Raw genomic sequence first — 23,932 nt, 5'->3', positions numbered from 1 at the left:
GCATCTCCTACCCATTTTCCCTTTAGCTTTTTGAGGCTAAGGTCATACAGCAACTAGATTTTAGCCATCACTCTTTGGTGCTATCACAGTAGAAACATTCATGCCCAGAGTTTCTCAGTGTTCAACTGCTCCACAGGGGCAGGACACAGTGCAACTGGGATTTTCAGAGGGGCTAGTGGGACCGTGAGCTGCTGCAACTGACTCTGAAGAGGAAGGACCAGGGGATCTGTGTCTCCCCAGAAGGATTTCCGTTTCCACAGCAGGCTTTCAAAAACATTAGAAGCCACAGCCTAAGCAAAATGTCTATTTGTGGGTAAACAACCCAGACAGATGCCTCCTGCACGCAAACAGCCAGTGCCTCTGAGACAAGAGGCTCTAAATAAATAATCAACAAATCCTAGAGCTGAATGCACAGTTGCTATTTGCATCATAAATAAATGAGGAGGCTTTTATTTACTCATTCTGGGGGCAGAGCACATAACAGAGGAGCTCCTCAGAGCTCCTACGCCAGAGATTGTCATTACTTCACCACAGCCATTCAGTTCCCACCAGCTGTTGGCTCCTGCGCTGCTCCTCAGGAGATGCATAGCTCGCCAGTGAGAAGGAAAAACAAACACGAGGTCTCCATCACCATGGAGTGCTCAGCTCCCTGCTGACCTCTCTTAGTGTGGCACTGGTGAGGTGGGGAGGACACAGAGCCAGTGCCCAGGGACAGAGCTCAGCTGCAACTGTCCTGCTAGCCAGAGAGGTAGAGGTTGGAGGCTCCATCACACTGGGAATGTCTCTAGATCCACTAAAAGACAGTCACGTTTGTCGACGTTAGAGAGATCTCACCTGGTGGCAAACCATCCTCCTCTCACAGCTCCATGGGAGCAGTTGTACAAGAAAGGTGTAGGACCTTCTCACTATAGAAGCTAGAGGACATCATTTTCCATCAGCCATTGCACAGTTGGAGGAGAGGCCATGCTCTGGGCAGTACTTTGAGAAGGAGCAACCCAAAGGAAAATTAGGTTTTTTTGATTGAGAAAAATAGTACTACAGTGGTGGAGAAAAGCCAATCAGTGGCCCAAAACTCCATGAAATATTTCTAGAAATAGAAAAACTCTACCAAAAAATATCAAACTGGAAAATTACAGTTTCACAAAATGCTTTCGACAGAACACACCTGCTCAATTCCTCCTTTCTCCCCACAAATTTCACTTGGGAATGCAGTGAACCACCAGCTGTTCTTTCTCTGAAGCAAACGGCAAATCTTCTATCCACCATCACTCCTCAGGATCAAATCTGCTCATGGACAAGCAACTACAGTGAAACTGCACCAGCCTTGCAAACAGGGGCAGGAGGTCGAGTGCTGATAACTAGCGTTCAGGGTGTCACTCGACAAAGGCCAGATCAAACCAGAAAGAATAACAGAAAAGAAAAGTTCCCATTTCTTTCCCTTAATACCCACAAAACAGGGAAAACAGTGCCATTTCCAAGGAGAAAAGCCACCTTTTCAGCCACAAAATATATCCCTGAAGATCCAGTGAGCTGGGGTCTGGCTTGGTTTTATTTAGTTATGTATCAAATGTTATTGATCCATTTCCTTCAAGCAAACCAGCGAGCAGTGAAACCTTTTCTGCTCTTTATGTCCTGAAAATTATGTCTTTTCCTCTTTGGGTTTGGGGATGACAAACAGCCAGAGCTCATGGAGGCTCAGAGCATGCACACACACCCTGACCCCGTCCATCAGCTGCAATGGCATCCGAAGCCTGCAGGTCTTTTTTGGCTTATTAATAAAATACAACCGGGTCCAGGGAGGTCCCATCCCTGGACACCACGGTGGCTCCATGCCTTGCTGGTGGCACAAGGAGACCAACACTTGGGCAAAAGAAACTGTAGTGTAGAACCAGGAACTGAATTCAAGCCTTGCATCCAAAATGCAAGGTCGTCTTTCCCTGTAAGTCACTGTCCTGCAACTCCACATGCATCTTTGGTGACAGTAGGTGGCCAGTCCTGAGCAGATGCAACACAACATCGTGTGGAAGCCCAAATCAGACCCTTTAGGAACAACTTCTCCCCAGATGAGATTGTTATCTAATGCCATCACTAACCCAGCTGTCTATTCACACAACTACTGTATCAGCCATCTGATAGACAAAATGCATTTCTACGCTTGAATGGTTCATTGCAGAATTTGTATTTCTGATATAGCTGTGAGAAGACCACAGCTTTGTGCACTGATCCCACTGAGATGGTCTCCTCTCCTGCCTCCGCACAGGGGGTACTCCACAGGGTCCCAGCAAGAAAGGCCCATTGCCAGCCTCAGTTTTGGTGCTAGGATTTATACCTCTTTTCTACCGGAATGTGAGCTGCTCCAGCACTCATCGAGCTGGCACCAAACTGCTAATACTGTTCAAAATTAAGGCTGGTAGAAAAATGTGTTATAAAATTTATTTTGCAAAGGAAAAGTCATTTTTAGGGTGTTTTTTTTAAAGAAAGTTATTTCCTCTTCCCGCACCACCACCACTCAATCCTCCCCCATCCTACTGAAATCATGTCTCATCTTGCAGAGGAAATTTTGATTTTTCATCGGAAAAAAAAAGCCAAACAACCCTAAGTGAATTATTTTGGCATGAAGCCGATACATTTCAGCTCCAACATATTGCCACAACACCTCCAGCATTAAGTCTCCCAACCAGGGAATGGCAGCAGGAGCACAGCTGCCATGAGGATGGGCGGCAGCACAGCCAAAGCAAACTGGTTTGGTTTTCCAGTAAAACATGCCACTTTCCAGCTCAAAAAAAGGTTGGTTTACCTTCTTGTACATGCACATTAGTGTATAGCCTCTTGCTACAGAAGCAGGGTAGGTTTCCTATATGACTTGGTGGGTTATTTATTGCCAGGGATGAGTAGATAATTCCACATAGCATGGTTAAGACGAGATGCTGCTGGCCCTAGGGGATGGGGTCCTGCCTCTGCCACTGCATCTCTTAGACCTGCCTTCACCCCGGCGTACCTCGGCACAGCTCCTACCAACTGAGAGAGGCGGTGGAGTCCCATAGGGAAAGCAGCATGTAATCACATATTAAAACCCGTACCCACATGTACAGCACGGCACAAGTGAGGGTTGCTCAGGCAGGAGGAATGCTGGCTTGAACTCCTCTGGGGTGCGAGACTTTACAGCTTTATCGATTGCTATTTTTAACACAGCTGGGGTTTGTGCAGCTTCCTAGATCATGATAAAATCAAGAAAAAGCAAAATTTCACCCGGTAGCCCTACCTGTGTCATGGATAGCACATGGGTGATGTTTTTCAACCTAAAAGATTAAAGTTTTGCAGTCCTATAAACAACTGTAAAGAAGCTCTAATAATGGGAAATGTCAGGAAACTTAATAACAACAGAGATTAGTGCCCTGCCTATAGCACATTGTTGCTGCATTCAGCCAGCTTTTTATATATAACGTCAACAGCTAAATACAAGCTGTGAATAGTTTCCTATCTCCTCTAGCCTTGAGTCAGGAACTTGACTGACTTCCCTAGAACTGTTTTGGATTTACACTGGCTCTGCTGAAGTCAGAATTGAACAGCCAGAGCAGACCGAGGCAAGCCAGCCTCGTCGCTCCAAAACCAGAAGAGCAGTGTTGCTTTATGCAACGGGAGGATGGAGGAAATGCGCTTTGGATCTCTCTCTTTCCTTGGCAGAAATCTGCATCCCTCTTCCAGCTCGAGTAAAGCTGTGCTGATTTACAGTGGTGGGGCATTGGGTCCCTTGCTCATAGCTCTGCAGGATGACGGAGACAGTGCTGATAGTGGAGACCTGTCCCGTTTCTAATCCCAGTGGGAATTAACTGCCCAGTTTAAGCAAGAAGAATGGGCAGGTTTTCCGCATTGGATGGAAGGCGAGCACACTGCAGGCCAGCAGGTCAGACAAGGAGGATCCTCTGCTAACAGACATCCCCAGTCCCCACTAATCTGCTCTTAACACTGGTCTGGGAAAGCAGAGATGGATAGCACATCACCGGCTGCATTGCTGCCTCTGCCACTCACCTTCCCACTGCCGTGTCATGTCCCTTGCCTTGGCTCCAGAGCCCAGCTTTCCCCATCAGACATGGCATTCCCGAGGGCTCCTCAGGGCATTTCTTAAATCTCTGCTAATGGATGGGATTTTGACAGGAACATCCCCTTAAAGTCCTCCCTGGTCTCCAAATAATCTTCTGTGGTGTTTAGGGCTGCTCTTTTGCATACGGTATCTCTAAAAATACACAAAGAAATGAAAGAAATCCCATCCCCAAACTTTTCAAACCGAAAAATAAATGATGTGATTAATTATTCTGAAAAAGGCTGTTTATAGTTTGGACTGCATAAAACAGAATGCCTGATTTAATACACTATCCGAGAATGTGCTGTTTTTCATTTCAGCACAATCAAGACCTAAATCTGTGTCTCTCTCCCTCATCTGAGCTGGAAATGGTTTTATATTCCATCTTGCTTTAAATTATACACATCAAGTTTATAATGGGACACGGTCTATTTTGTTGCCAAAACCTGCTCTGTAAGATCATCTATTAAACTGTATTTATTTTTTATGACAAACAAGAAAAATGACAAAACAGCTACCGAGCATCTGCTAACAAGGACCAAATGCCTCCCCAGGCACCGTTCCTATTACAGGCATCCGCACAGGAGCTGAGTTAACATCCTCCCACCCGCCAGCGATGGCCAAAGGAAGACATGGGGCTTTGTAAACCCCGATATCAGGCCCCAGAGGATTACGGCTCTTGCTGTCTGCACTTGGGTATGAGATCTGGGGTCAGGAGTTGTATCCCAGTGGGATGCAAGCAAAGAAACTCAGCGCTGGCAGAGGGGAAGAAACACTATTTGAAGTAAGGTGATGGGAGAGACCCTGACTGGTGTTCAGCCTCTTGCCAGGGAACAGCATGTGGGAAAGCAAGACTAGTGGGAGTTTAGTTAAACCTGTGGCTTTAGAGCTGGCAGGTGAGAGCTGTAAGAGGCATAGGGTCCCCAGCCAGTTCAATCCTCCTCCCAGCACCTCCAGCTCCCAGGGATGAGACTCCCCCGAGTCTCAAGGGAGCTGTAGAGACCCTCAGCTGGAGCAAGCCATGGCTTTGAGTCCCGACTGTGACCACCAAGAAAGGCTGGCCTAAAAAATGACCTTGAGGAGCATATTGAGCTTGCCAGATGAGCACTGGGCATGAGAAGATGTCATTCACTCCCTGGGGCCCCAGCAGACCCTCTAAACTCTTTTAGTAGCACAGACTTTAGGAAACACCTTCTGATACCCAGCAAGTCCACCCAGGCTGGGTGAAATCAAGCCACGGCCCATATATATACCAAGATGTTGATCTTCACCTGGCCAGCAGGATCTATCGGTCTATAGATCAATAATAAGGACAACATAACAATACCCAGCCTGCCTCGGTGTCCTGAAGAAGAGTGTTAGAAACCACGGGCCTGGGAATCCATGGAGGCAGAGCCACGCCGGGGTGAGGCGCCCCCCCCGACATGCCCCAACCCCTCCGGGCTCATTGCCTCCCCTCCACCAGCAGCACCACCCCAATACAGCCTAGGAACATAACATCAGTGGGAGCCCCTCCGAGTGAGGAGGGTAGTGCACAGGGCTCTGTGACAACATTTCAAAATTTCCAAATTTGGGGCTTTGTCAAAATTCTGAAGCTTTCCCTGGAGGCTACCAGAGCAACACAGGGCAGGCGGGACCACCTCAGGGGTTCACCGTTTTCTCTGACACACCATATCATCCTTTCTCTTAACTCATCATACCACAAAAAAGTAATTTTATTTTTTCCTAAAATGTGCCTGGACCCCTCCCATTGTGACCAGCTTTCGCCTCAACTGCTTGCTAGCAGAGCAGATGAAAGTGGTCCCTCTCCACCCACCTGCTCCTCCTCTGTGCCAGCTCCTCCCTGCCCTCCACGGGGCCCCAGCACCCACCTCCCCAGCCCAGCCCTGCAGCAGCTTTGCATGCAGCCTCAGAGTGGGGCAGAGCTGAGGCCATCCCCGGAGGATATTTGTTCCTTCCTTCCCTGTCCTCAGCTTTTGCATGGCAAAGGAGGGAGACACAGGTGAATGCAAAGGCAGCGCTCCCTCGACGTGCTCCTCCACAGGTCGCTGGCGCAGAGGGTGTTGTTCTAACCCAGCCACCCTTGACCCTGGGTCTGAAACCAGCCTGGGCATTAAGGCAGACTCATGAACATCCATTTCTAATGTCCATGTTTTATTCCTGGAGATGATGGCAACAAGAAGACCCTCCAGTGACCAGTATAAACAGGTCTTCAATAGTGTGGGGTGCATCATACATGTGCCAAGCTTTTCAGCTTTGAAGGAAAAAAGCAAATACTGTATGGAGAGTGGAAGACCTCTCAGAGAAATCCCTTCAGCCTGGTGTTTCATCTGCTCTGCCAGACACCAAAACAGTCCTGGGATTTTCCTTATAAGCGTTGACTTTGGAGGTTTCCCTTAGCTAAATGATTGCTTATTATGGCACTAAGCGACCGTCCTACCTGGCTCTTCGCCACCACCACGGCGGTGGCCACATTCTGCAATGCTTTGGGAACCCCCATTAGAGGAGAGCAAGCCTGCCTGTGTTTCCTTGGCAGGAAAGCAGGCTATGACATGAGATCTGTGTCTAAAAATCACCATAAAACTAACGCTGTTTCAGTATAAATGACAGCTCCATTTATACTACAGTGGTAACGTAGAAAGTCCTTCCCCTACCATCCTATTTGTTTATTTTTGCCAGCTAGTTGCTAGTGAGCACAACAGCAAGTTTTTAATACCAGGCATGGCAACCCATCCCATTACAATAAATTCCTTATGTACCATATGAATAGCTAGACACGTAAATAATTTAACCATGGTTTAATCAACATTAAACTAATGGTTTATCAAGACCAACTATGTCATCTTTCCCTAAAAGAATTACAGACCAAGGCTCTGGCTCTGGTTTCACGGCATGGGAAGAACACACATATCCTCAGTGATGTTTTAAACAAATTAATCATGCATTTCTCCATGGCACCAGCAAGGCGAGGGCTGGAGCGCGTTAGCCATCCCTTCTCCTGCTCCACCCAAAAAGCTTTCTACATCCTTTCTGCTGGAACCACAGAGCAAGTTGGATGCGATGGAAAGGAGGTCATGAAAGCAAAGTCTGTGCCAGCCTGCCAGCCCCATCCTGTGCCAGGTTTGCACGTGTGCACATGTGTGTGTGTGTCTGTGCGTCCCTGTTCATGTACACAAGTGCCAAATTGGGTCCACACCATGGACCTGGGAACATCACCCAGCCGCAGCAGGCGGAGCAAGAGAAGAGCCAGGCAGGAGCTTGGTGCTCCTGTGCTAAGCTTGCTGCAAAGATGGAAATACCATGGAAAATGCAAGGAAAAGGGACAGAATAATTCAGCCAGTGGCTGAAAAGAGCATAACCACTTGGGCTAAGCAGAGAGCACTGGCATGAGCAACCACACGCAGGAGGCAGGAAAATTAGAGCCCTGGTGCAAATTCCCAGGCAGTGGGAGAGACCTGATGAGCCAAATGCAGAAAGGATCATCCATGAACATCTGCTGGTCTCCAGAATGGACCAAAGAACCACGGTCCTCTCGTTCTCCGTGGGAGCCCTCAGAGACTGGCAGAGCCAGTGATTGCTTATTATGGCACTAAGCGACCGTCCTACCTGGCAGTGCTGAGCCCATGGGAGCTGGAGCCAGCAGTTTCAGAGTTAGGTGAGGAGATGCCCATCTGAAGAGCTGCTGTGGTGGGCCACGGGAAGGACGGTTTGGGTGCTCGGTCTCCACTCCCCAGCCTCATTGTCTGAGATGCACAAGGGCCCTTTCACTAATGGGCCAGCGGTGCTCACTAGGGAACATTTCTAACCTAAGACAGGACACCTGACCTGGGACAACACCTGTGAAGCTGCAATATTTCAGGTTTCCATTTTCAGAGAACTAAAACTCACCACAGAAAACACTGATGAAAGCAACATCTTTTAACATTGCACCTCCAACATCCACAATGCAAAACGTGTGGCACACACTGCACATTTCCAATGCTGTCAATAACAGAGAAAGCAGCTTCTGACATCCAGCTCCCCCTAACAAACATCAGCCTCTTCAGCATGTGCATTTCTCAAGAGCTGATGAGATTTTTGAAGGAGAAAAAATTGCTGGTTACAAGCTCAAACTCAATGGCAGCCAGTCGAATCCTCCCTCTCTGGACCTTTCAAGACACTTTCTAAAGCCCCTGTGAAGCCTAGATCTCACTCTGCCCATGTCCTCTGATTTATTAACTGTTTTAAAGGAGTTTATGGCTGTTACTGCAGTCAGAGATCACTGCGAACTCTCAGCCCGCACTGCTGGCTCAGAGCTGCACGTTTGTTCCTCTCCAAAATTCACAGCCACGCTGATTTTATTCCAAGCAGCTAGGGCATCCTACAGTCCAAATGGTTCATTATCTCTGGCTTTCTTTAAAAGGTCAAGAAATGCTCTCTGCTTGGCAGATGGACTACTGCAGGAGTCACGAAGTCTCAGGATTTGTAACATAACAAGGTTATTAAATTGCAAACTCTATCCTGAGCAGAGGCAACACCAAAAGTTTGTCTAAAGTTTTTAAACAAAAAAAGGGGGTTATTTTGAGAAAATTTTTTATTTTCATTTTCTTAAAAAAAAAAAAATCAGAGGAAAAATAGAGGTTGGACTCAAAGCAAATAACTCTGCTCTCCAAATAACTCCAGTTCTCATTCTTCCGGTATTTGTTTTCTAACCTGTTGCCTCCAGGCCCTTCCTCCCTTTTTTTAAACTTTTTTTTTTTCTACTGCAGCTACTGGAGGAAAGAAGAAAAGACAAGAAAAGAGAAGAAACTCCCTCCCCCAAATAAACTACCAATTCAGCAGCTCTTCGGTTCCCACTGCCTTTATGTTATACTGCGAAATTCAAAAATCGTAAGCATCAGATACAACCAACAGCTTCAAGTGCAGGCAGTAGTTCCTGGTGCACCAAGTGAGCACCTTTGGGGCCACAGCTATTTTTGGATAGGTGGGTGCTGGTCAGCACCCGCACCCTGTGGTCACGTCCCACCTCAGCACCGGGAATGGGATCACACAAGCAGGGATGACAGCGTGGCATTAAAAATCCATACCCACTCTTCATCTTCACAGTGCTTTGCTACTGAGTCTTGCTGACCTTTTAAGCTAGAAGAGATCAAATGAAGACAAACACACTAAGCACTTAATAATAATGAGGCCCCAAAACAGAAAATCTTTGGGAGTTTGCAGTGCTGTCTCAAAACATGGACCTGACCAGTCTGAAATTGTGCTGCTCATCAGCAGCCAAACTCCTTGGCTAGCACGCGAGAACGGCCATGCCTGTTCATCTCCAACTTTCATGTGAACCGGGATGCTCAGGAGCTGTTTCTGCACAACCTCGAGTCCCCATTACCCTTTGCAGCCCTACAGCTCTCTGTGGAGTATTAGACAGTATTCACGAATGCCAGCCCCAAATTGACAGCCTGGCAACAGCAAAACTCAGACTTTAAGCACTACAGACCTTTACAGAGCCCAGGGTGAGTTTTATTAACTCCAGTAGCTGCCTGGACAAAGCGTCCTTTATAAACCTCATTAAGTTCCTGCTTTTAGCAAATACTTTTTCTTTCTGTGCTGTAATTATCTGCCAACAAAGTAGAAACCACCAGATTGACAGGATCCACTCCCAGGGCTTATAAGGCCCATTCCTCTGTCAGAGGTACACGTGTCACGGCAGCACAACCAGCCTGTTTTTGGAGTCATAAGAGGAGGTGCAGAGGAAAGATGAGTGCAGGGGAAGGTTGCAGGCTGGAGGGAGAGGAGCAGGGAAGGAGATGCTCTCTGGGATGACATTCCCCACTCCGCTCCTGAATTTCTCTGCGCTACTCCCAGCAGCAGAGGCACTGGCTTGCCCAGAGCCTCTGTTTCACCTGCTGATGAAGTGGCTCAAAGGGTGAAGAAGGTGGATGCAGATCCAGAAGTTGTGCTGCCAGGCAGGGAAAGGAATAGGTGGGTTTCCCAGCCTGGGTGGAAATTGCCATGCATGGTTGTGTGGGCATAGGGCTGCTGCCCCATGCCTGTCTGCAAAGGGCGCTCATGCCACAGGCCCAGCTGCAGTCTCAGCTTGGCAATTCAACCAGTTCCCAAAATGATGAGAGTTGGCGAGAGACAGCAACCATGGCTGGTGCATCTGCACACCAGGAACGTGCATCTTGCCAAGCTCCGGGGCACACGGGGCTTTGAGTGGCTCCAGAAAAGGAGACTCCCTCTTGGACTGACAAATGATGTCTCCTCCTTAACGTGCCCCAAAGGATCCTCAAGCCCCACTGCTCTGCCCCATGGCTGAGCTCTTCGCAGCCACATGAGGCCAACTTACACCAGCGGAAGACAGATCCCTCCTGGCCCCTCGAGGCGGGACCTGTCCAAGGCTGCGGTTGCAACTCTGCCCTATTTTATGGCACCTGAAAGCCCAGTACTGCTCAGTCTGATAAACCAAACCATTGTACCTTTAAGGCGCCGCTCCAGAAAGCAAAGGCCTTTCAGCGCAATGAATAGCATCGCTTTTCCTCCACGCACCATCTGTTTGCCAAGATGAAGAGCTCCAGGCTGGCGGAGGCTTAGTCATTTGGACAAGAATAGGTCCCACTGTACTTACACTTCCCAGCTTCAAAAAATAAAAACCACAGCAAGTCATTGACTTCACTTACCTCGTAGCGAGCGCAGAGTTGGCGCGAGGAAACACCCAACTCAGCTGTTATCTCCTCCTAATGCAGAACCAAAAGAATGAACACAGCCCTGGGATCCCCGCAGTCAGTGGTCCCTTCAAGCAGCCTTATCAAGTCCGGTTATTTTTTCAGAAGGAGAAGGGGAACTGCCACTTCAGAGCACCCTTACAAATATGCCTGACAACTCTGCCACATATAGACCCATACCATCCCACTCCGCAGGGAAAAAAATACATGACGGACCCCAATAGCCAAGACTCGGTGTGTGTTGGGGCACCCAGAGGTGCCAGTAGATCCCTCCAGGCTTTATGTGTCCCTGGGGACTGAAGTCTGGCCATGTGCCCAAATTTCAGCATCTGACTTCCCTTTTTCTCAACTAGCTCAGGAGTTGATTTTAAACAGCTTGTGGTTCTCTAAGCCAGGATATTTGAGGAGAGAGAGGTGGGTTTGTCTTCAACAATTTGAAACCTCAGATGCCTCCTGTTTCCCAAACTCAGTGGTGTCCTTAAGGCTCCCACCTTGCTATAAGGACTTGGGCAGGGCCTTGCAATGCAGCCAGCCCTGCACACACCGCTTTGTTGTTGTAGGGTTGTCCAAGGGCACAGTGCTATTCCCTACATGCGTGGGAACCCTGGACCACCTCCAGCACCCCACCAGGGCCCAGGACATGGTGCAGTGCCACCTCTCCCCAGTGCCAGAGCAAACCAGGCATCTGTGCAGCCCTGAAATCTGCTTCACTACACAAAGTTTCGCTGCTGTTACTCGCCCCTTCCAAAGTCTTGCTAGTCAGGAGAATGAGGCAGTGGGTGCAGGGATGCAATTCATTTCCCACATGGAAACAGGTTTTCCCCAAGGATCCCCTCGGGGCAGCTCCCCACAGCCCCATTTCGCTTGCTCTGCACCTCCAGCCACCTCTGTCTGGTACGTGCTGGAAGAGCTTCTGGCCCATCAAGCAGATGGTGCTATTTGAACAAAACTGGAAATAGGTATTTAGCTAGCATCCCAAAGGGAAGCATTTGAGGCTGTTGGGTAAGTAACTCTCCACAGGCCAAATTCAGTTCTCCATCACTGCTGTGGGGAGCAGCAAGAGCACAGCCTGTGTCTCACTGCTGCTCACCTGGGAGCCAAACCCACTGGCTGGCATCACCACCACTGCAGGGGCTTCTGCAAAGGTGCCCAGAGCCCCCCCAGCAGCATGTGGCCCCCTTTGCCCTCAGCAGGCCAGCCGGGGCTGCTGCCCAGATACTGGCTGGGCTGGGCTCAGTGTCAGTTAACCCAGCAGCAGCAACTGAAATTCCACTCCCCATTCCTGTCCCATCCTTTGGGGACATCAAGAGAGCACATCCCTGCCTCAAGCTCAGATGTCCATCCTTCCTCTGCCTGAATCCTGGGGGAAATCTGGTCTCAGCCCTCCATCACCTCTAAAAAGCCACACAGCCCCATTACTCAGTGCCATGCCTAGGCTATGCAGCAACATTGCCTGGATCCTCCCCCAGAATTAGTTTTTAGGTAGCACAAATATCTTTACGCACTTCAGAGTAGATGTCCCTGGGACCCTGACATCCCTGTGATACCCCGTTTGTCCCTGTAACTCCATCTGCCCTCTTATGTTTGCTATGCAGATACCCTGACTTTCCCACAGTGCCCAGCAGACCCCAGCCCTGGCTGCTCCTGTACTGTAAATCTGCCGGCTCAAATGGGGATGCAGCAATTCAGCCCCAACGCTGAATCAAATCCATTTGTGCCCTTTCCTATGCATTGCACTTGTTCTTCTCCAGGATAGGTGTCTATGTTCCCCATCAGCTCGGAGAAGACCCCCGCCTGGGAGTGAGGGCTGGGTGAGTCCAGGGAAGCAGCCCAGGGAGTGGCCGACCTTGCTCAGGCTTTCCTGGCTTCTTTTAACTTGTGGTCCAACCTAAACAGTATTTAAATATCATCTTCTTGCTCCCCCCCCTCCCTTTCTGTTTGTCACCTGAAAATTTAGATTAACAAGGAGGTTTGACAAAGTGCTACTGTATATGTTAATAAACCCATTAGTGTCGGCCTGCCTGACATATAACCTGCAGACCCTCCAATGTTTACTAATATGATTGTCAAAGCGGAGGAACATTACTTTTTAATGACATTTCATATCACTTCAGTTGAAGTAATATCCTGGGACATGATAATCAGAAAGCCATTTAGCCACGAAACTATGTGCTGAATAGAGGCTGGTGCATGAAAGATGCTCATTTTGTCAGAATTAAAACATTTGTGTTTGCTTCATAAGTTGTAAGCGCACTTGTGGAGGAGAAACATGTTGTGAAATATTTATTGGAAGCAGCTTGGTTCAGGTAAATGGGGCTTCAAAATGAAATGTTGGGAAAGGTTATTATTATATTCACTGTATCTTTTGCATGCAATACATCAATTGACAATTCATACATATGATATGCTTAATAAACCAACGAAATTTTAGAACTTCTCTTTAAAGAAAATTTCTGAAGTGGTACAACCAGCCGTTACTAGCCCAGCTGAATTTATTGCTGCTTTCGGAGTAGGGGAATGGCTGCAAGACAGACTGAGATGGAGTTTGATTTTATAGAGCACCTCTCATGCTCCAGGTGATTCCAAAATGCTTTATAAAGCAATGAGCATGGTAGGAAGATAGCAGTGGCACAGTGACTGCAGACAGCCCTGCTGCCCTTATTAATAGTTCTCTCCCCAGCTTGGCTGTCGAGGGCCATCTCAGATCTTTGCACTGAGCTCAAGAGGCAGCAGATTGAGGAGCAGAGGAGAGCTCAGCCAGGGGAGAGGGAACTGGAGAACTCCCTGACGCATCCTCCACGGCCTCCGAGCTGCACTGGGGTCATTGAATAAAAGAAAGAAATTATCCTGAGTCAGATAAAGATGCAGAAATTAATAATAAATTAATAATTTCTCCTTTTTTGAAATAAAGAACCAAGGGGATCCCTCCATCAGTCTGGTCAGAACAACCTTTCTGATAGAAACTAGCAATTGATTTAGTTAAAAGTCTCCTGTCGGATGGTGGATAGAGCTGATTAAAGCTGTGCATGCACTATTAATAGGAGCAGGATGCCTTTCTGTCATTATTATTAATTATGCTGCTGTGATTACTATTTGTTCATCCATCCACCCATCCTCCCTTCTATAATCCCAGCACTGGCCAAGTATATACGAATACAAATTCTTATTCTCTTTTTGTTCCCAGTTTTCCAGGGGAGGGGGGGAGGGGGAGACCAAAAAACATAATTTACAGGATTTCTTATTAGTATGTGTGAGAGTGTGAGTGTGTCTGTGTGTGAGAAAGCGAGAGAGTGGGTGGTGGGAGATGAGTGGGTGTGATGCACGTGGGAGCATTCGTCTGTGAAAGATGCACAAAGGGAAAGTTAAACCGAAGACACTTTGCGTTTCATGTCGAATCCACTGGACTCCCACACTGTCCTCCCTTCCACAGGAGCAGTCCCACGGATGGGGTCTGACCCCCTGGAAAGCTCTCTCCCACGCTCACAAACATGTCCCTACCTGGGAGCCAGGTTCTCCTGAACTCTCGGCCACTGGCCCCAAGATAGTCAGAAATTTTCCTTCACCAAATAATTAGACTGTGATAAGAGGAAACAAATGGTCCCTCGGAGCAGTGAGGGCTGCAATAAGAGATGAATTATTAGTCCAAGATGGAAATCTCTTTTGATAAATGACTGGCCCCAAGCAAGGAAGGATTCAGCAAAACACAACAACGTCCTTGTTGTGACACAAGAAAGGGGAAGGAACAACCTTATAAGGGGCAACAAAGCCTCTGTGCCACCACCTTGACCAATTGATTAATCAAGTGTATCCCACGACATCAATATGTTTCCCTCTTTGCATTAGTTACAGCATCCAAATGTAGAGGACAGCGATGACGTGTCCAGTTCAGGCCCTGTTTTGAAACTGCGGCTGAGGCTCCCCTGACAAATACTACCATCAGGAGAGAGGGTAGAGCAAAGCCTGCCGATACGTCCCAAGGAGCAGTGTCAAAAGCCAATTGATCCACACAGCACTTCAAAGCTAACACAAACCAGCACAGAGCCTCAGCGGTCTGGGAACAAAAAAGAAAAGGAGAGAGAACCAAGTTTTCCCTTTTCTCCCCTTCCATGAGGACCCTGGCTCAGCAGGGTGGGGCGATGCCTCGTACACCAAGTGAAAGAACTGCCATTTATTAACACTGGCCCAATTCCTGGTATTTTTAAAGCCTAGTTCAGAGGGGGGAAAAATATCCACTGGCGTCACTGAAAATAAACCTGACAATGAGGCACCGGGCAAGGCATTGAAATCAGCAGGCTTTAACATCACAGCTTCTCCTGGACTTTGATGGGGGGGGGGGGGGGGGGGTTAGTATGTCTAACTCCAAGCAAGGTACAAGAAGGACCCCAAGACCTCTGTGGATTAGTACCCAGCCATTAGCAATGACACTACTGGAGTTTCTAGGTCCCCATAGCCTGGAATGCAGTTATCCCTGGGGACTGGTAACTGGGGCCTCTGGTACCACTATTTTTAGTGGAAGATTTAAGTAGAAACAGCAGAAACGTACATATATATATATGTATGTGTATGCTACGTATACATATATATATACACACTTTTAAAAAAAATCTGACAGAAATGGCTTGAGCTGGAATTGCTAAACATATTCCTCTCTTTGTCCTCCCCCAGAAACCACTACCAAAACATACCTCTCCATCTAATGAGATTAGCAAGGTACCATGCTAGATCTTTATTAGTTAAAGCTGACCATAGTGCAAAACTTGGCCTGAATCATAAATGAGCTGACTGCCAGAATGAGGAGTGCAGCCAGCAAGCAGATTTATTCCAAATGGGTCTCCGCTGTTTGCCTTGGGGAATATGCTTCCTTCTCTTTAACTCCCTGAAAACTGGTAGCCAAAGTTCAGTTCTCCTTACACTCCCGAAGCCAGCGGTACCACTGCTTCCCACTCACACTGGCCTTATGCAGGCTTACTTCCACTGGCCATAGTCATTTACATGAATATGAGGTAAGACAGAAACAAACTTATTTACTCTGATGGCTCACAGTCAGATTTAGCACTGAGGACATTTATATATGGCAATTCCTGCCTTCTCTACTTTACTTGACTGGCAGCTTGAAGAGACCAAAATATCAAACATTAATAGTGGAGCCCTGGATGTTGATATCAGCAGTGGTTATTTTTACAGCCATCTTCTGCCCTCAGACAAGTTAGTTTGGCTCCCAACATTTTTCTTTTGTAAAACTGGGGCAGGGAGGAACAAGTGAGAAAGATAATTTCTATTATAAACTGAATGATGCTGGCCTACCCTTACATGTAGTGGCCGATAGGAAATCTTTCACGAGATCTGCACATTCCTTTCCCAGGTCACGCCCAGAACCTCCTTTTAAAGGTCTCAGGAGGACCAGCACATGCCTTGGGGGAAGGAACAGAGGCCAAAGCATGGCCATGTACGAGCGTTTCACTGCAAACAAGTTTCTTGCTCTGGAGTAGAAATGGGAAGCATACGCAGAACAGATCTGGTTTCCATCAGCCCGTTATTTATAGCATTGGTTTCACACCATGGATTATACACACTCATGCTTGTTCTTTCAGGCGCTCTCAGCGCTCTGCCGCACTTCCTTCTCACCTGAGCAATGAATCTGTGTGTTTTACCCTGCCATGATCAGGCTGTTCATGTTTCATTTAGTTGTGCGTTCACTAAATATACTCCACAGAGCTTGGCTGCTCATGAAATGAGAGTTTGCAAGCAGAGTATCTCCAAAACATCTTTCCGAGCCTTGGGCGAAGGTGGTGAAGACAGACTAGTTTATCAACAGTGCACAAAAGAGAGATCTCCTGGAGCCTTTGATTCACAGGCCCCAGAGGACTAACTACCTCTCTACAGTTGGATCAATCGAAAACACCTTTGGCACAGAGAAAAATAGGGTCTTGTGAGATAGGAAGTTACTCTGCTCAGCTACTGCACTCTAACGGCTGCATGGTGGCAAAGACTTGATATGAAGTCCCACCTTGTCCGACTCACCAGAGACTGCATCAAAGACCTCCCATCCCATATTAGACAGCAGAGCTTTCTAGCCGGGCCTGAAACAAGCTCCTACACAGCACAGTTCACAAGGAAATCTGCAGCCTGTCCGCTTGCTGATTACTCATATAGAGCAGAGTGAGGGTGGTAGGTCCCATCTGGTATGCCTGGAGTCATCCAGCGTTGTTCTAAGTAGTGAGGTTAAACAATGGCTGTTTGGTCTCTGCTGTCGATTGAATGAGATTTGTTGTCCATAATAAAACTCCTGGCACATGATCAGTCATTGTATATAAACCCAAATTACACTAAGAAAAGCCAGGATACTGTCAAACAGCTCTAAAACATCATTAAAACAGAGGCCATCCCCAGTCAACACATTCTGAAAAGCCATGAGAAAACTGATGGCGTTCTTCAGGTTCCCCTTAGACAGACATGAGGGTAGAGAAGAAGGCCAATGGCTCTCTTTGAAAGTTCCCTGCCAACAACAAAAAGACGGGCAATTCCTAAGATACCCAGGACCAAACAACAGAAGACGACACAACACTCTGTCCCTGAGGCCACAATAATCAGCATCAACCACCTAACCCTGCTAGATTTTACTGGCAAAGCAGGGCACGGGCCTATATCACGAGCATGGCATCCTCCCCAAAACCTGCAGAAGTAAAATTGTCAGTAGCCTAGATAGTCTCCGCTGGGGATGTGAGCCTGCCCAGCTGCCCTCCTGTAGGACCTCACAGCCATACCAGGGGCTCCACAGCTGCTGCAATGGGCAGCAGAACAGGCACGTCACGCCAGAGTCACCTTCTGGGCAACTGCAGCTTAGTGAGTGTTGACTTAGTTACCAGAAAACCACAGAAGCACTTTGACTAAGCAAGATGTACTCAGGAGACTAGGTGATAGGTTTGGTCTATTACTAAACCTGTAGGTGGTTCAAGTTAGGGGAGATGGATCTTACACCCTTCTTCTGGAATCTGAGGGCTTGATTCAGGTGTCTAAATGCAGATACCTGCATCTAGTGCCACTGCAGATGTGGCAGATCTGCCAGTTCTACACAGATGTCTCAAATGGCATGATGGGCTTATCAGGCAACTGAATGGTACCCAAGTAGGAATTCAGGAGGGAACTGCAATTACAGTTTGAGGGTTGTGGGGGGAGGGGAGCTGCTCACACTGAGATACTTAAGGTGCTTAATAATTTAGATTATCAAAAAGAAGAGGAAGAAGTACCTTATTAACAATAAAGAGCACTTACTAAAGAGGAGATCTCTTATAGCAGAACTCTGTTTAATCTAACAGACAAAGCCATATCAACATCCAATGGCTGGAAGCCAAAATTAGACAAATTCAAACTGCAAGGAAGGTGCCAGTTCGTAATTGAAAGAGTAATGAGCCATTGGAATTACTCACCCCGGGCTGTGATGGATTCTCCACCATCTGAGTAGATGCTGTTCTAAAAAGTGCCACATTGCAGGCACATATTTGTGTGTTTGGGAATTATTGGTAAAGGCTTTCCAGCTTGCATGAGTTGTTTGTGCTCTAAAAAACAAACAAAAGAAATATTATGCTGCTCACTTAAAGATGGAGAAGAGAGGTAGAGTGAGTTTAAGCAGACAGCCTGTGACAGTACTAGGAACAGGACTCGGGTCACTTAAATACTATCATTGCCCAGACACTCTTCTATGCTCCAGAGCAGCCCACAGCCCCAAAGCAGCCTGCATTTTCCTGGCAGCACCCTCAGCTAGGTGACACCAGGCTCAGCAAGTAAACTCAAGAGTCACAAGGCCAGGTCCAGATGAGAGACAGGGAATGGACCATATCAGCCAAGCACTTCTACTGGGAACACCTCCAGCAACACCTCCAAAGCTGCTCCTTACAAGAAGTCTGAGAAGAACAGGACACCCAGGTGAAGCACGGTTTTGCTGAGCTTTCTGCATCTCCAGTGAGAGCCCTCTCCAGCACCAGTCTGCCAGGACTCAGCTCTCTCCATGCCTTTGTCCAACACAACTGTGCTCACAGAGCCCTCGAGCATACACCCATGTACTACGGATGGGTGCTCTACAGATGACCTGCTCTCTTTCTTTCTCTTCCCAAGGAGCAGTCCCATCTCCTGCACACGATATAGGACAAAGTACACGAGAGGTATACTTTCATCTTATTTCCAGCAGGCAGGAAAAAGAGAAAACCACAGGGGAAACAGTCATCTGCCAAGACACCTCCATGCTGGACCCATTGTATGGGAACGCCTGCTGCCAGTCATCATGGAAGAGCAATAAACACCCAGGCTCAGATACTCCCTCATTGAGAAAGTCTATTTTGCTGACTTCAAGAGTGTGTAATAAAAGTTAGCAGGAAGGGCAAACAGAGGTAAAAGCACTGAAGGCTAGACTGACTCACTGTTGGGCCCTGGGAAAGAGGTGAACCCCAGAACTAGATGAATAAATGATTTCTTTGCTTCTCTGGTAAATAATTTCAGGTTGCCCTGAAGAAAAAGGCACAGAGATCAATTCACCCCACTTGAAATAAAAACAAGTTTTAAAGATGCTTAGACATCAAATAAAATATTTCACCAATTTTGTCTAGTTTCATTTGAGAGCTGTGAAAAAGGCTTTTGAGAAACTAAATGTAGGTAAATTTCTAAGACACCTGTTTTGAAATAGCCAAGAGAAGTATGCCAGCTTGGAAATGACAAAATGAAACCTTTTGAGTTAGAACCATTAGAGATAGTCTTTCTTGGCTGAAAAGATGTAATAAATTTGTGGACAGTTTTTATAAAACCCTTGCAGATGCACCGGTAAGATTTCATGTAGACCATAACCAGGAAGGACTCTGCAACACACCAGCTTGGAACAGCCCAAACAGAGAAACTCTGTTCCTCCACCTTTCCCCAGCCTTTGCCTGCAAACACATCACTACAGTTAACACACAAAACACCATTCATTATGGTCAGAATCCAGGAGCACAAAGTTAGCTCTTACACTGAGGCTGGGATCAAAATGTAACAAAAATCTTAAAAAGCAAGGATGAAATATTGGACTCTCTGAAAGTTCAAACAGAAAGAAATGTTACTGTTTCTCAGGCAAATGTGAAAATATTATAAAAGTATCTTTAGGTTTATTCATTTGAGTTTATTCATTCACATCCAGTGAAGGTGCTTCAGATTTACACATGGTAGGGTGGCTCAGGGCAAAACTCAGCCTTTAGTGGCGATACTTTGGGTTCACACCACCACTGTGTACCCAACTGCCTGGGCTCAAAGTAGCCAGCACTGCCCAACATTCAGCCTCATTCTGCCTCGTATTATGGGCAGCAAGTCTTTGGTTCAAGAGCTGTGCTACCTGAGGTTTGTATGGGGCTCCTGAACATCTACACGGCTCCTAGAAGTGCTCCGTGGTCTCAGTATAAGTTATCAAGAATAGTTATGGCTCCAAGTAAACAGCTTCTTAATGACTCAGAAGCTACTGGAAATGTCCAGACCTTCATTGAGAAATTACGTAGCTAAGAATTACCCAAGCTGTTGTGGCCGTGAGAGAGATTGTTATTACAGTAATATAGGTTTTTTCAGGTGGGAACTTAACCACAGAGAGACTGAAACAACCCATGCAAAGGCACACAGGATGTCAATACATCCTGAGAAAGAGAAAAAAAACAAACCAAATTTTTCCAAGGCCAGCCCAGTGGCTTGCTCTTCCTTGTGACAATCAACAGAAAATTTCAGCAGGTGACACAGAGATGAATGAATTATTTGGCTGGATGGGCCTGAGAAGTGGAACATAAAGGTGGAACTTTAGGGAGAACCTCCCCCACGCAAGCCTGGCTGAACAGACTCCTGAAGGAACCATCTGACTTAGGGCATTTTCCTTGGACTGAGTGAAACCCCACAAAACACACCCTGTACAACCCTTTGCACGGGGTGGCAGATGAGCCCCATCAATTCATGGGCTGAACAGGTATTTTCCACATCTCACTATGAAGCTTTGGTGTTTCTGCAGTGCAAGTGCATCACCCTCAGCCAAATTAACTAAGCCTATGCTGTAGCCTTTAGCTTTTTCAGCCCTGTGGGCATGGCCCAGCTGGAGAAGCTGTGGTCTTCATTAGCACAAGGACTGCCACAGGAACTTCTACCCTTTTTTTTATGCCCCTCTGCAAAAACAGTTGGTTTCATGAGTACTTGCAAGAAATCAGAGCCCCTGGATCTTTTCTGGCAAGACTTATTTTGACTTCTCTGCTAAGAAGAGCAGTGAGACTACTAAGAACAGCCTCCTGAACAGGAACAACCTGGGATTCAGACAGGAACAAAAAAAATCGGGAGGTAATAATCACTAGTCTGTGCATCCTTCCTGCTCCCAAACCTCAAGATTCGCTGTTTTCTGAAATGACTGCCCAGGTTTGGATCAGCTCAGAGGTCCCAGGAGGCTGAATACACACAGCTATAGATACCCTTTCCCTGGGAGCAATGAGTACAACACTGCCTGAACCACAGGAAAGGCGGGATGGATGACAAATTCTTCCCTCACAACGGGAAATACAGCAGTCAGGATACCGAGAGGGTGGTCTGCCTGTTAATTTGGGAGACAGAATTCAAACTGAAAGCTCCATGTGGAGCAAATTAGCAGAAACTAATTCTAATCCGTCCCACGCTGGCACAGAGGCACGTCAGCCCTGCTTAAAATTGCACCTCCCTTCAGATCTAGGCTGCCCCTAGTCCTACATGGAGAGAAAAAAGGATGGGGAGAGGCTGCATCACAATCTGTGTGCAGATGGTCCGTATTATTGAACCTCTGTGGAGTATCAGCCACTTGCCCCTGTGCCCCATGATAAATCAGTCTCCTTCAATGTTCTCGGGGAAGAGCAATGCTCTCCCGGACTCTGATTGGGTTGAAAGTTTGACTAGTTAAGGAGATGTAAATACTGAGGCCCTATCAGCCTGTAATTGTCATCATCATCCTGTTTAGGGAACTACTCACATCTTTGAGCAGCTACTCCGTGTCTCCTCCACCCCAGGAGAAGGTCTGGAGCCCATTTCCGGCAGCCAGCAGAGAGCTGCTTTTCTTTAGTTGACACAAACAGAGTTTGTCAGCTTGTGCATCCTTGGTTTCTGCTTGGTTTAAAGTTGCTGCAGAGTCCTTGGGAGCAGCTTAGCAGCTGGAAACAGAGAACTCGCAACCCTCACCACAAAGGTGCTCATTCAGCAGCCGCCGGTCCCCCAGGTCCTGCCCAACAAGAGCATCCTCTGTGCGGTGGCCTTCGGGACGGCGTCCTCAGTCCCTGCCTGAGAGGGGGGAAGTGACACTTCCAGTGGCTCTTGTGGAAGGCAGAGCCAAAATGTGTGCATTCACTTTCTTCTGCAGACAGAAAACTGAAGAAACACCCTGCTGGGCCAAAATAAATACATTTGGCATCTTTCCTGCGTCTGCACCAGCACGTTCATGGCACTGAAACTGAAAACAGGCCTGAACCTTATTTACACTAAAGTCTCTTTCCATCACTTTGGCAGTAGGAAGGGGCTTAGTCTTGGTACATATTATATTTTCTTTTCAGCATGTGTAAATGAGGATCAAGCTTTTACATTGCTTAAAATAGATGTAAATGACCCTTTATGCTGTCAGAACGGTGTCGAGAGGCCTTTCTGCAATAAAAAAATCAGCCCCATTATGCTTTCATATCATGCTCCATTCATTTAGTTTTAGTTTCCCAAACTCGGGCAATTCCCCTTGACCTTGGCAATCTGTGCTGAGATTTTACGCAGTTGGGACTAAAACCGGGGGCCAAAGAAGGTGCATGAGCTCAGACAGAAACACATCAAAACCTTCAATCTAAACTGGACTTGAAGACCCACCTGGAAGACTCCCCATCCCCAACAGGCTCTAGGCCATCTGTGATAGATTTATTCTTTCTATTAGTTGTTTTGAAGACTTTTTAAAAAACCTTTGTATATTCCAGTCGTCTTTAGAAAACCATGAAAGGGAGAAAAAGAGAGGCAGAGAGAGAATAACAAGACATGCTGGGCTGCCATCAGGGTTTTGATGCCTCACAGATGGACTTGCCATGCCTCCTGCTCAGGCCCAGGGGAAGCCACCCCCACCACGTATCCCTGCCCAAGGCACTGGCTTTGCTCAGTTACCAGTTTGCTCTGTGCACATTGAAGGTGATCCTGACAAGAAAGGAACTGGCCTTCCTTGGATCTCTACTATGAAATCATTAATTTTCCTTGAAGAGATAGTCTCTGAGCACTGACCACACAGGCAGATGAACAAATGGCTGTATGAGCTACCCAAGTTTTTGGTGGTGAAGGTCGGTGATGTGATCCCCCTCCCTTCTGTCTGATTAATGCGGAGGAGATCCATTAGCCAGCAAGAGCAGACCAAGGAGCGGGCTCAGTCCTGACAGCCTGGCAGCCCAGGGGAAGGTCTCTCCAGCTAAGGTAGCCTGTGCCTTTAGGCTCAGTCCTGAAGAAAGCGTCTCCAGGGACCTCAGGGATGCAGAGCCCTGCTCTTCCACCTTTCTGTCGCTCTGTACAACAAGTAAATTACTAGAACCCTTAAAAGAAGGTGATATACTTCCGCATCGGTGTCTTTTGCCAGTGAGTAAGCTCTAGAGCCAAGAAGGGGTTGGCTGTTACCCTGATTAATTACTGCTGGTGCTCCTTGCTGCCCAAACTGCCTCCTCCCCTTTCAGCTCCTACTTGTGGCGTGGACTACTGAAAGAGAAGAGCTTTCATTCCACCTTTTGGACTATTAAGTCCAGATCCCATCCACACTACTGCAGACCCAACCTCTCTCGCTCTGCCAAATAAGGTCTGCTCAAACTGCACCTTTCCTTTGGAGGCACCATTGCATGCAGAGATATCCTGACAGGTCATCAATACCATCCACCCCTAAGAGCTGGAGCAAGTGATACTCAACCCAACTGCAAAATAAGTTACTGGAATATGCTGAAGCTGTGTCAGCCCAGCCCATCCCCAGAGCCACTCTGCGGGCACTGCCTGGCCTAACATGGCAGCAAGGCCTCAGGAGAACCCAGCTGAAGGGCAGAACATTTACAAGAACTATCATTTTCTTTTCCTTTCAGAAGAATGCACAAGGGATTGTCAACAATTTCCTTAACCCCCCTCCTCTTTTCTTCTGTAAACT

At 47.3% G+C, this 23,932-nt stretch overlaps 1 long non-coding RNA gene across 2 annotated transcripts in view; it reads right to left on the bottom strand.

The window, feature by feature from the left end:
- The window catches only part of LOC128151226 (uncharacterized), a 101,558-nt gene that overhangs the window by 14,096 nt on the left and 63,530 nt on the right, over positions 1–23,932 (bottom strand). The gene's annotated exons all lie outside the window — the stretch shown is intronic.

This window comes from Harpia harpyja, chromosome 14 (genome assembly GCF_026419915.1).
Source record: "Harpia harpyja isolate bHarHar1 chromosome 14, bHarHar1 primary haplotype, whole genome shotgun sequence".
NCBI lineage: Eukaryota > Metazoa > Chordata > Aves > Accipitriformes > Accipitridae > Harpia > Harpia harpyja.
The sequence above is the reverse complement of the archived record's forward strand: the minus strand, read 5'-3'. Positions and strand labels throughout refer to the sequence as shown.